General features: G+C 40.9%; 1 protein-coding gene across 1 annotated transcript in view; it reads right to left on the bottom strand.

Moving 5' to 3' along the window:
• chl1a (cell adhesion molecule L1-like a) overlaps nt 1-10,939 on the bottom strand; it is a 48,538-nt gene extending 37,599 nt beyond the window's left edge. Inside the window, exon 1 of the mRNA XM_085259028.1 lies at nt 10,786-10,939. The gene's annotated coding sequence lies outside the window, so the exon portion shown is untranslated. The remainder of the gene's footprint in view (nt 1-10,785) is intronic.
• Nucleotides 10,940-14,309: the final 3,370 nt, after the last annotated feature.

The raw sequence follows: 14,309 nt of genomic DNA, 5'->3' as shown, positions 1-14,309 counted from the left end.
GCTCCTACCTCCACATTCAAAGCGTTGATCTGTAGTAACTTGTTGGTTTCATCGTTTCACTTTAAGTCCTTCAAGCAATTAAACATGCCGGTAATCATCTATGCCCGGAATTCACACAAACAGCTCCCTGACATACATCAAACATTTCCACATCAAACCTGTGCTGCCGGTGTTATGTAAAGAGGCCGGAGCTCTCCGCTTTACACTCTATACAGGCATAACAGGTTTAAAACCACAGATGTGCAGCAGCTCACACTCGAAACTAGAAAAAGCTACAAAAAAAACATTGTAATGCATACAAAGGCACGTGGCAAGTTACACATAAAAATGCTCCTTGTGCTATTAATCACTCTCCTGTAAACACACTTGTCTTTGTGCTCGTTTCCTGAAATTCATCTCCTCCGCAGATTTGTTATGAAATTTCAAACACCACACAGATTTTCAGTCATTAACACATGCTCATTCAGTTTAGCACCACAACAGAGGTTTCCTTGCGTCACTGCCTAATGTGAATGTAACTTGCAAAGCACATGTGCTTTGCGCAGGCCTGATGAGTGTGTGTTGCTCATGAAAGTGCTGCCAAGCTCACTCAGTTGTGCTTTAAGTGCTTCCCGCTGTGGAACACAGTGATTTGTGGAGTGACATGTGAAGAGCTGCCTCAATAAACAAGAGCTAGCCTGGCACGCAAATGGCACGCATTCCACGCACGCTATAAGGATTATAAATTCCTAATGCTCAACCCACAGTCTTTAAATTTCACTATGCGCAGGATAGTTCATTTGCAGATCTTTCATCTCAATAGAAATGATGTGTTTTCTTTAAAAAACTGCTAGATAAACTGAATTTCCATTCATAGAAAAAGTAAAAGTCCTCTGAGTGAGACAGCCTATAAAAGAACATGAATCACTATTGAAATATGTCCCTTGCAGTTGTAGGGTGACAAAGGGTGGCATTCAGAAGCTTAATCAGTTTCCATAGCTAGCAGCAAAGAGACAGACAGTTTGGAGACAAGCTGTCACACTCAACTTCCTCCCTTCAGACAGTCAGGCCACAAGAAGACCTCATCAAACCTGCCTTCATCTCAAAACATTGTTCATCACCGTTGCAGAGAGGCAGATAAAGGAGCAGTGTTGTGCTCTGTTGTCTGAACTAAGCCGGTAATTAGTTTATGGGATAATCTCGAAGGCCTAAAGTGGTATTTAGCTGGGTTAGTAAAGTCTTGTAAGAGTTTTTGCTTCAAAACAGTCATCTGTGCAGCAGCTGTCCTTCGTTAGTTTGCTTAACAAACTTGCAAAAGTTGTCAGTTAAAGCACAATGTTTACATTCTGACCAACTTTTGACATTATATGTTTCTATATTACAACAGAATTACTATTATTGAAGACATTAGAAGGAAATCATTTAATATGCCCCTATTGGCTTCTGTTTGTAATGTACTAAAAATGATCAACTCAGTTTTAGGTGTCAGTGTGGCTCTTTTTAGCTATTGGGAGAACACATAATTCACATTGGCAGCAAATTTCATTTCATTCAAAGCAATGTTTCCAGTGACCCATAAACACATTGCTGCCACTGTTTGTGAAAGAAAGTAACAAATAAGAATGTGGTTTTCAGTCATAATTAATTCTTTTTGAAATGCCAGAGAATATGTGTATTCAATCTGTAGTTTTGTCATAGTGCATCAAGTATTTTGTGATGGATCCATATGGATCCACTGTTTGTAAGTGTAAAAAGAAATCAGTTCCACAGACAAAGTAATAAATCCTCACAGAAGAATGCAACTTGCCTCATCTTGTAGGATGAACACATAATTGCGGACACTCTCACTCTACTCAACATCACCTCTCACCTCACCTTTTAAAGACTCAAAACACAGTTTCTGGCTGTTAAAACAGCAATCTTTGTATCATTTTAAAAAACATAAATTATTCTATCTCGCTTCAAACAAATTCAGCCCGCAGCCTCCTTAGTTAAGAAAAGCATTCACAGACGCAGTTCAGGTCACTTTCATATGTGTGTGAGAATAAGAAGTGACATGAGTAACCAGCACAGAACGTGGATTATATCTATAACAGCCAAAAAATAAACAAATACCACAAGCAAAGGTAATTTATTATGTATCAACTAATTTAAAAAAGAATTCACTCGTGAGAAACTCATCAGAAATAAATTAGTTGTCTGCCTATTGTTGATGAGCTGGAAATAAATGAGTTTCAAAGCATCTGCTGCAACATGTCAAGAGAATAAGGCTCATGAGTCACTTCGAAGTTTTCCCTCAAACCTATACCGCAGAAATCTGCGGATCCCAGTAACTCAGTTAGATAACTACAAAGCTATTTAGAAACCAACCGAAAAAGATGTTATCGTCGTCTACTTCACGTGGTGATCACTTTCAGTCAAATGCAATCTGATTTTGAAAATCGAGGTTTGTACTTGTCCAAGTAAAATGCTGGGTAAAATGTAAATAATGTGCATTTGGTGACTGTTGAGGGCATTTCAGTACACTCAATGCTCTGTCATGTATAGGAAACCAGTTTGAGGTAATCTGAGCTTTGCAACATGGTCAGCTATCCTGCTGGAAGCAGCCATCATTGGACTGATACACTGTGATCATAAAGGGATGGTTATGGACTACAACAACTCAGGTAGACTGTGGCGTTTAAATGATGCTCATTTAGTACTAAGGGGTCTAAAGTGAGCCAAGACTTTCCCCCACACCACTGCACAACCAGCATCAGCTTGAACCATTAATACAAGGCAGGATGGATCCATGATTTCATGTTGTTTATGTCAAACTCTGACCCTACCATCAAAATGCAGAAGTCCATTAATTTTGGGTGAGCCTGCGTGATTTGCAGCTTCAGTTCTTAGCTTAGGGCACACAGTGTGGTCTTCTGCTGTCATAGTCCATTTGTGTTTGGAGATGCTCTTCTGCATAGCTTGGCTGTTATTTGAGTTACTGTTCCCTCAAAGCCATCTTTTCACCAAGCGAACTTTTCTCTTTTGGGCCCTTCTCTGTAAACTCTAGGATAATTAATTATATGGGGAAATCACCTTAGTTGTAATGTAGCTCAGGAGGTAGAGCAGGTCACCTACTGATCAGATGGTTAGTGGTTCGATCTCTGGCTCAAGTTGCATGAGTGCAGCCATCGGAGTGTTTGTGAATGGTAGTTAGTAAGCACTTAAAAAGCATAGAAGACAGTGCTTGTGTGAATGGGTGAATGTGGCATGTTGCATAGCGTGCTTTGAGTACTCCGGAAGAGTAGAAAAGCACTACATGTGAATATAAAGTTACTTAAATTACCTTTGTTCCCCTTTCTGATGCTCAGTTTGAGCTACAGCAGATTATCTTGACGATGTCTACATGGCTTAATGCATAAAGTTGCTGTCATATGATTGAGTGATTCGATATTTGTGTTAATGAACAGGTGTACCTAATAATGTGTCCGGTTAGTGTATATCATCGATTAAATGATGAGAAGTCTCTCAACCTGCAGATTAATGGACTTTGACCACACTTGGGAATCCATGGTCTTCTCTGCAGCTTGGTGAGTGCAGCACAGCAGCACATGCAGTTATCTGCTGAGGTATGAAGATCATCACCAAATGTTGGCTGTCACTTGCATACAGCGATTCCCTGGAAAATGTTACGTATCTCAACTATGACATATAGAAATTCTTGGCACTGTCCACATCGTTGACAGCGTAAAAGGCAACTGGGGAATTTCAAGAATTGTTTGAGAAAAGGCGACAATTAGTTCTTCAGAATTTCAATCTGGTTTTTCCCCTGATTTCTTCCATATATGCCATGGCTCAGAGCCAGGTGCACTTGAGAAGATCGTTTGCCTTGGTAGGTTTAAGTTACTGTTGGGACAACTACCATAAGAGCTGTACCTTGCATCTCTCTGTCTGAGCAAAAGCATCACTGCTGTCTAACACAGGCTCATGACAGGGGTACCCCTGTGAAAGTGTCAGGGCCTTGCTTCATTAGCATTTTTGGAACACCATGAATGAAAGTGTTTGTTCTGGTTTGTGCGTCCAATTGAAAGGGTCCATTAAAGAGTGTTTTAGGGGCTCTTCTGTGTTAGGTCGGAAGTTTGGGAGCTGGTGTGTAGAGGAAAGCGCCAGAAGATAGACGAAAAAGAACAGACAGACACGACGCTACCTTTACCCTCCACCCACATTAGTTTATATGAAGACGACACACTGCTTTGCGTCTTTCAGTCACGAACAGGTGCACCGCGTAACATGTGACAACAGCAATCAGAATAGTAAATGTTTCAACAAAGACTCAACAAGCTGGCAAGCTGTGATTAAAACCAGGGCGGCTCGCCCCACATTCAGAGCCAAGTATCAAGTGAAGTCTCATAACTGCACCTCAGAGATTGCAACATCCCCCCAAGCGACTCTGCTAGCTTGCAATTAGCAAATACCTCCACTTCTCACACAAGGTTACTACTAGGACTGAGGAAGCACTCTGGTAGCTTAGCAGTGAAAAATGAGACTTCAAGGTAGCACAAAATATTGCCATGAAGAAAGAAGTCTGACAGTTTTAATAGTTTTTTTAAGTAGTTACAAGTACACATTTTAAAACACATGTTACTGCTACAATTACAGTTAGATGGAGCCCATGGACAGTAGTCATATGGTTACTAGTGCTGTTTATTCAGTTTTGGCAATAGCTCATGATGAAAAAGTCAAACAGTGAATAACTGTGGAGGATACACAATCACCATTTTCATACAATTAAACAGGTCTAAAAGAAATTTATTGCTATAACTGTCATTTTTTTAAGTAGCAAATGTGAGCCACAGTCTTTTTGCACTGGAGTTTTAGGGGATTTCTCCACCATAAATAAATAAATTATGTCCCCCAAAAGAAAAATTTTATCTGAATAGAAATATTAAGCCATCTTATCTTCATGGGAAAGTAGCATCTCTGGCAAGAAGGAAAATAGCAGTTGATTTTTCAGAGCCGCTGCATGACCTGATGGTGATGCATATGCATATTAATACCTGCTGGAAAGGTAGCGCTGGGTACTACCAGTTTAGTGCCAGATTGCTGTGAGCAAGGTTTCGACCCTGACAAAGAATGAAAGTTAGAGAGTACGAGAGAGACAAAAACAGAAAGAAAGCGGGGGGGGCTGTGTTGTTGAGTTTTGTGGAGGTGATATCTATGGCACAGGAGAGAGAAATCCATGGGAATTCTGCTCATTAGCATTTGAATTGAATTCCAGCAGGCAGAAAAGACAGACACTGAGTTCAGGACTGTTGTTAGTGAAATTATTGCACTGAATGTTATGGTCAAAGCTAATCTTTGCAACAAATGGAGAGCTTAATATTTCAGAAACCTGGGAAAGATAACAATTATTGTAAAAAAGTATTATTATTGCATACTGTGGTATTACTGTTGTAATGTGCACAGAGCAGTTAAACTCTGAAAGGCATCACTGCTTTTGAATATTAAAGAAGCCCCTGAGTTTAATTTTAATATATGGTAATAACATTAATTAGCAATAATGACATTAGGCGTTTACTGCAATCAACTGAACAGTTAGTTGGGACAAACAGTCACTGGCCTCTGTTACTGGTTATCCTCACTAGCTCTTTCAGTGCAAACATTGACTATTTTCATCATCTAAAAATGCTTTAATTACCTTTAATTACCTTACCTTAGATTTGAAAATGTTGAAATGGTTGTAGATTTGTAGATTTCCCAGCTACAACTATGTGATTATAATCAAATGATAATTATTTTAACACATAAATAAGAAATAGTAATCAAATGATATAGAGTTACTACTAATTGGAGGGAAACCTGATAAAACAGTGGCTTTTATTTACACACAATCTTTAATATAGAGCATTGTAAATATTCCTTTCACAAAAGTCTATCCTTTTTGTGAACATCAAGGAATACTGCCAACTAAATGAGTCATGTGAGCAGAGAAGAATGAAGTCTAAAAGAATTGCTTTCAGCCTTCTTGTTGTGTAGTGTGAACTTGTCCTGGCTCATGTAAATCAGTCTCAAAGCAGGGCAACATGTAAGAACACAGAAGGTATGTGTCATAGGCAAATTTTCTACATTTTCACATTTGTGACCCAAGTGCAATCTCAGACTTTGTTTTGGTTTTGTGATATGCCCTAACTTTGCTGAAGTCTATCTAAAGGTGCACATCTCTCTCCAGGTTCCAGGAAAACAACAAAACTCCAATGATATATTTTGCTAGAGAGGATGTTTACTTCATAGCCGGGAACAGGAACACGCTGTCCCAGTCAACAGGGCGATGTGCTGAAGATGGCGCATCTTATTTCTGTCCCTTCTGTCTAAAAGTATGTTTTTGTGCTGGAAAAGGGGTTTAACAGTGAGGGCAGTGTTCAAAAGCGAGAGTCCAACAGAATGCTGTGAAGAGCATTTCAAGTGCCAACACACCATGCTCCCCACTCACTGGAAGGAATTCATCCTATTGTCAACTGAACTTGTCGAAAAACTCTTGAAGGTGCAGCATGGGGGGTTAAAGTAGGCTGAGCACAGCCTTCGTGACCGCTCTCAAAGCCAGATCATCCCAACCTTCTCGTGTAGAAGTATCAGTTGCTCCAATTTAGACGGGGTCCAAAGTTATCTGTGCCCCCTGCGTGAGGCGTTGATTTCACCCAACATTTGTCGGCTGGAGCAGTCATGACCTTTGCTCCTGGTAGTTAGGAACTGCCAGAGCTGAAAGGCAGAAAGCCAAACAACCATGGTAACAGAAATACTGGTATCTATGTCGGGAAGATTTACTGGGAATTTGTAAGGGATTTCCAGAGAATAAAAGCTTTATCCCATGATGAGTGAAAGTTTGATGCCTGCAAAAGCTGTCACCAATTGTTTAAATAGATGGCAAGATAGACAATCTGAAGACACAATCAGTTTCTCACGCTGCAGTGCCCCCGCTATTTTAAACCACTGTGTTGATGCGCAGTGACTCCCTGTGTCAGTGCCTGCTGTAAATATTTTACAAGCATTCCAAAGGTGGACTGGCTGTCCTTGGAGCAAAGCAATAAATTCCCCCACCAAATACGCACAGAGCTGTAGTGCATCTTCAGTGGTCATCTTCTAATTAACACGGATCAACGAAGCAGAACTAAATTATCGACCAAGTTTAAAGGCAACGTCTTGGAGCAAAAAGAGCCACCTTTGTCGAACTCTTTCATTTTCTTTGGTCGATTTGTTTTGTATCAAAGGCTGTGCACAGATCGCGTATGGCGCCGTGGTACTCGATAGTGAATCAAATGCAAGAAAAATATACAAATACAGTTTGCACAAAGCATTAGTTAAACCTGCCAAGATCAATCAAGACACTATTCTCACAGCTGTTATCTTCATTCTCTACTCTAAAGAACAAGTTCAGAAGCACACAGACACACACATGCTCCTCTTAATTTATTCATATGTGTGGTATTCTCAGATTACCAGTTAATCCACACAAGCGTGTTCTCTGAGTCTACTAATATGCAAAAGATGTGATCGCTGTGCTTCTCTAGGATAGTAATCATCCCTGTTTCGTTCACATTCCTTTTTGCTGCAGTATCCTGCTGCCTTTGCCGTCTACTTTAAAACACTAACTTTAATTTGTTCCCCTCAAACAGATGAATTGTTTGAAGCCTTCTGTGAATTATCTGTAACTTAACTTATGCAGCAAAGAATTTATTAGTTTACAATTTACTGTGGCTGCATAGCTGTGCACACAAAACCATTTAACATCTTCTGCCCATTAAGTCACAAAGACCATTATGATAAACAGCTAATCGCAGATCTGAAAATTTTATTTGACTTTGTTCTTTCACTTTCTCACAATGGCAATCTCCAACCGCCTCATCAGCAGCTTCAAAACAGAAATCAATTTCTGTTGAAAACAAGAAACGCGCACATTAAACTGCCTGAAATGTCTCTGGAAGCGACAGAAAAGCAAAGCCATTAGTAATCAGGTCTGTTCTACCATTAAATTTGATTATTGGGTTATGTTATAGTCATTCAAGCAGTGGCCTCATGTTGATACCATAATTTTGTTGACTATAAGTGACTGGCATGGAGTTTTACTCTTCCCCATGCATCACTGATTAAGTGGCTGAGAAACTCACCCCCTGCCTGGTAAGGCTCTTACATTAAACTATCTGCTTCTAATGGATAACCATGAGCTGCTCAAATGCTGACGGCAGCTAAATATACTCTGTTCTGTCACAACACATTTGGCAAGATATTAAATCCACGCGATCTATAAAGCAACAGCTGACTGTTGGAAACATATGCCATGTACAACAGGATATTAGAGTGTAACATTAAGTCAATAAAATGTGTATGTTACAGAGTTATGGAGGTGTCTCTGTCAAGTTTCAGCCTCTGAATAGAAGGACATGATTTACTAATGCAGCAGGCTCCAATTATATAATGCAGTAGAGTATATGTATGCAGTAGAGGGTTATGTAGGTTGCCAAAAAGCAATTATCTCGTCTTTTGCCTCAAAAGGTAGCTGAGATAGGTGGAGACAACATGCCTAGCATGTTACAACACATGCTGAAATGCCGGTACCGGGGTGACAATGTATTGTACAACCTGTGAAGTGAAAAGCAGGAGCAGGAGGTGCTTTCCTGGCACTCCGTTTCATTTATGGTGTCTCATTGGTGCCACTGTGGAGCTCCCGTGTTTGCTTTTGAAAGTTTTGATTTTTATTTCACAGTGTCAAAGTGTTATGACATTTCCTGCATGAATCCACCATCAGTTTGCATTCAGTCACTTGCTTCACAATAAGTGCACTCAGAAAAACCACTCACCATCTGACATTTCAAATTTACCATCCTTTCTGTGCCTGTAATAAACCAGAAAATGCCGGTGAGTCATGAATGTGGAAGGTTCAATTCATGTTGTTCTGGAAGCATTTATTTAAAACAACCTGGATGATAAAAAAAAAAAAAACTAAACTGGGAAGAGCCAAAATAACTGAGTGTTTCTGTGCACTGTTTGAGCCAACAATAGAAAATTGAACTGACTAGTTTGATCAGCGTATTGTTTGCAGTCGTTTCTTCACCAAAATTCTATCCTGAACTGAGGATCTTTGACTTTGATTGCATAAAAAACATCAAATGCAAGCTTCAGTTTGGATTCAGGGAAACTGCAGTGGGTGTTTGAAATTTTTTATGTTTCTAAATGTGAGAAAATCGAATGTCTGGTTTTGTTTGACCAGTAAATATTTTTTCAGTATAAACTGCTTACCCTACTGTTGAAGGTTAAAAATCTGCAGCTGGACTTGAGGATGTAGAGCACCGGAGGCTGAATTCTGTCATTAGTCATAAGGTAACCAGTCATGGGTGATTTCTACATCTTGGAAAATGTTGTCCTATCTGCGGTGGTCATCAAAATTATGATTTGTCCTTTAAAGATGGTCTTCATTAAAAAAGAGAGATATATAGTAGTTGCTACTGTACACATAAATATGTCTCCTTATGATTGATTGCAGGCCACCCATCAGACAGACCAAACAACATTGTTGTCACATTCGTGTGTGCGTGTGTGCGTGTGCGCGTGTGCGTGTGTCTCACATATCCAAACAAAAACAGTAAAGACATCTGCAAAGAGCATCTGTATGCACATATTCACAGTGTGTGTTTCCATCGGCTGAGACTACAGGACCCTTGACACGCGAGAAAAATCTGAAAAAGCTGACAACAATCGCAACACAGGATGTTTTTTTAAAATTAAAAGCTGACCCTGTTCTCGTGCCACAGCCTGTTCTACTGTAAATTACTTTATTGAAGGCTTTGTACAAACATCACCACAGGGAGTGAGGACCGCAGAATTCCCCAATTACCACATTTCAGTCATGTTGGGTCACGCAAAGAAAGAGATGCGACCCATTTCACCATGACAAAGCTGCAGAGTCCTGAATAGGCCAGCTTCACAGGACTAAGCCTGGCTAATGCTCTGGGCGACTCACCCACTAACCCACCACTGCTCCTCACCCTCTCAGAGGCGTAGTAACCGAGTAACAGAGAGTGAAACGCACTATTAGTGCTGGGCCATACTATAAATTTTAGTACGGATCTGATTGCAATATTTTTAACATATAAAGGCAGCTTATTTAGGGGGTGCCATGATTTATGAGATGAATCAACATCAATTTGCGCATTTTAAACATTTAATGACCACTAAATGGCTTAATTTCCACAATAAATAGATAAATGATACAACCCAACACACCTTTCACTATTTCATGTATTCTGAACCTTTTTTTTTCTTCTTCTACGTTTTTTTTGTGGGGAGAGATGGAATTTAAATGTATCTGTCTCTAAAGCACTTTAGGTGTGACAGGTGACACTAAAAGGCTTGTGCATGTATATAGCAAGGGATAGAAACAAAATACGGATCAGATACCAGTACCAGTGCTGGATCTTTTGCCCCCTTTATTGGCTATGAACCGTTTGCACGTAAAGCTTCCTCCATTTGGAAGAGATGTAAGGAAAGTGAGCAGGTGACTTTAACATTAAAGTAAGAAGGTAAGAGTCTAATGAGAACCTTTGCAGGGATTTGTGGCTCTCTATCTTCACTACATGATTTGGCACTTGAGCTCTGGTATCATGCTGAGGTAAAAGTGCAGGTTTTTAAAAGTCTGCCTCTGTATATAAACACTGATAAATAGCCCATCCACTCTTCTCGCATTATATCCCTCTATTACAAAGCTGAACGCCTCTTTCTTCCGCAAGTCAGACTAAAATAACATAAAGCAGTCACATTTTTTGTTCTACTACTCACCCCTACGAAGAAGAGCAGCTGGAGTGATGAATCAATCTATCAGGGATTTGCCCTCAGCTTTCACGGTAGGCGCTTCTGTTATTTAACATTTTAAGTGGATGACAACTTTTTAGTCCACGCTATGATTAAGCGCTGACGGTATGACAAACATCTCCCTCTGGAAGACTTTACGTCAAGTTAGCTGCATGCCCACTTTTTTTCCTCCACCTCATCCTCCGCTTGTGAGAAACTTTTTTTTTTTTTGAACGACAGCCAAGAAGTGCGGAGTCAACAACTGCAACAAGTCTCCACAAGGTCTTTCTTCTATTTTGGAAGCTTCAGAGGTCAAAGGACAAGCAGTGAGTCTGTGCGTGTGTGTGTGTGTGTGTGTGTGTGTGTGTGTGTGTGTATGGACTGCTGTCTGTCATATATCGGCACCTGGGCTTGGAGTTAAATATGTGCGTATAGAAAACCTTGGGAAATATTTTTGTCCGCATGTGCGTGCGCGCGAGTCTGTGGCATGTCAATCAATCGAGGCAAAAAGCCCAAGCCCACAGGTTCGTCACTCCCACGCATACTGTACCTGCACACACACGGGGCGCCCATTTCTAATATTCAAAACAGTTGAGCCTCTTTATTGATGAATTCAAAGCACAATTACTGCTCATTCATGCACGTAATTGCCCTTTCCCGATATATAAAGAGGGTGAATGGCTGCTGAGTGGACCTTACTTTCCCCATCGACGCATATCAACCATTTTACCTGCTTGAATTTGAAGTCGATACCGCTAGAGAATACAGTTGCCCAGTCCTGCTCTTTTTATGCCCACAGAGAGGATGTAGGTTAAAAAGTTTGTACAGTATGTAAAACTGAGTCCACACCCACGTGCAACTGATATCAGCGTAATAAGTGAATAATACGGGTTACAAATGCAAATAAAGATGGGCTGTGTGTGTCAACTGTCTGCAACCATACACTTGACAGACACTGTCGCCTGAAGTTATTTTTCATGAGCATGAACAAGAATGTGAAGTGCAGATAGACACTGAAAAACAAAAACATGCTGTTTACCCTCTGCAAACATGAAGCAGTAGTTTTGAGTTAAGTCCAAATGAAATGTATGAAAACAATGTTTGTTTATTTGTTTGTTTTTTAAGTCATATAATAAAACCATTAAGGAAAATGTGCCTGGTATAAACTGAATGTCAAGTAAATTTCATCTGACCAGGATCCATTAGAGGCAACATTTTAGACTGTACCTATGTGACAAAATGACATATAAAATTTACATGCAATTAAATTAGTCAAATTCAGCATTTTGGACAGATTTATTTATTTATTTATTTATTGAGTGTGTGGAATATTCTTTGACATAAACACAAGTGGACAAAGGCTATTATAAGTACTAAACTGCAGACTGTGTTTAGATGTTTTTGTTTGTTTAATTTAAAGTTTCCTCAAATTATTAAACTTTTGGATTCTGAGCATTTTAATCTATCAGTTACTTTGATTTAGGCAAATTCTAGCATAAAACATGATTATTGTGACGACGCTGGGCTAAGTCATTTGAGTCCTGTTGCATAACAATAAATGAAATAATTTCAAAGTGTGCTAAAAGGACATTTTATTTTAGTTCTTTACACTTTAACACAAAAAACTGATCAAAGCAGTGTATACATGTAGTTCAAGCTGTGCATCGGAATAAGATAAGATAAGATAAGATAACCTTTATTAGTCCCACACGTGGGAAATTTGTTTTGTCACAGCAGGAAATGGACAGTGCAAAAGTTATGAGGCAAAAATTAGAATACAATAAGAATAAATACAGTATACAACTGTACAGAATAGAATAAAATAAATATACAATAAGATAAAAATAGAATACAAATACAAATACTATATACAACTGAGTAAAATACAACGATGACAGAAAGGATTATTGCACTTAGTATTATTGCATATGTATGGATGTGTGTGCTTGATCAGTTAAAGTCTTTATTATGGAGTCTGACAGCAGTGGGGAGGAAAGACCTGCGAAATCTCTCCGTCCCACACCGTGGGTGCCGCAGTCTCCCACTGAAGGAGCTGCTCAGTGCTGTCACAGTCTGCTGCATGGGGTGGGAGATGTTGTCCATCAGGGATGACAGCTTAGCCGCCGTTCTCCTGTCACTCACCACCTCCACTGGGTCCAGAGGGCATCCTAGAACAGAGCTGGCCCTTCGGATCACCCTGTTCAGTCTCTTCCTGTCCCCAGCAGAGATGCTGCCGCCCCAGCAGACCACACCATAAAAGATAGCAGAAGCCACAACAGAGTCATAGAATTTCTTCAGGAGTGGGCCCTCCACTCCAAACGACCTGAGTCTCCGCAGCAGGTACAGCCTGCTCTGCCCTTTCCTGTAGAGGGCGTCTGAGTTATGAGTCCAGTCCAGTCTATTGTTCAGATGAACACCAAGGTACCTGTAGCTGTCCACAGCCTCAATGTCCATACCTTGGATGTTCAGTGGTTGCAGTGGAGAATGCTTGTGCCTGCGGAAGTCTACCACCAGTTCCTTGGTTTTACTGGCGTTGATCTGGAGGTAGTTCAGCTGGCACCAGTCCACAAAGTCTTGGGTCAGACCTCTGTACTCCTTGTCGTCCCCATCAGTGATGAGGCCGACTATTGCAGAGTCATCAGAGAACTTCTGCAGGAAGCACTGGGTGGAATTGTGGGAGAAGTCTGCAGTGTAGATGGTGAAGAGGAACGGAGCCAGAACCGTTCCCTGTGGGGCCCCCGTACTGCAGACGACCCTGTCCGACACACAGCCCTGAGTCCTCACATACTGTGGTCGGTCGGTGAGGTAGTCCAGGATCCAGGTAGTGAGGTGATGGTCCACTCCAGAGTTCACCAGCTTGTCCTTTAGAACCGAGGGAAGAATGGTGTTGAAGGCACTGGAGAAATCAAAGAACATGATTCTCACAGTGCTTCCAGCGGTCTCCAGGTGAGCGAGGGAACGATGTAGGAGGTGAATGACGGCATCATCCACTCCAATGCCAGGCTGGTAGGCAAACTGAAGTGGGTCCAGTGATGAGCTTATTAGGCGCCGAAGCTGAGCCAGGACCAACCGCTCCAGGGTCTTCATCAGGTGGGATGTCAGAGCCACCGGCCTGTAGCTGTTGAGGTCCTTGGGGCGTGAAGTCTTTGGCACTGGTACAACACAGGAGGTTTTCCAGAGCTGTGGAACTCTTCCCAACCTCAGGCTCAGGTTGAAGAGGTGCTCCATCACCCCACACAGTTGGTGTGGGGTGATGGATAGAATAGCTTAGAAAGGAGATTTAAGTGGCATTGCTTGTACCAGAGTTGGTCTGAGTATCTCTACGGTTTACAGAGAATGGTCCAAAAAACAGAAAACATCCAGTAGGCTGCAGTTCCCTGAGAGAAAATGTGTTGTTGATCCCAGAGGTCAGAGGAGAATGGCCAGACTGCTTCAATCTGATAGGCAATATTAACTCAAATAACCACTTGTTACAACCGAGGTATGATGAAGAGCCTCTCTGAACTTAAAGG

The sequence above is a fragment of the Mchenga conophoros genome, linkage group LG20 (genome assembly GCF_057382185.1).
Source record: "Mchenga conophoros isolate Kocher_MC1m ecotype Shallow Benthic linkage group LG20, M_conophoros_male_GT1.1, whole genome shotgun sequence".
Taxonomy (NCBI): Eukaryota; Metazoa; Chordata; class Actinopteri; order Cichliformes; family Cichlidae; genus Mchenga; species Mchenga conophoros.
Note: the sequence above shows the minus strand (reverse complement) of the source record. Positions and strands in the feature narration are given on the sequence as shown.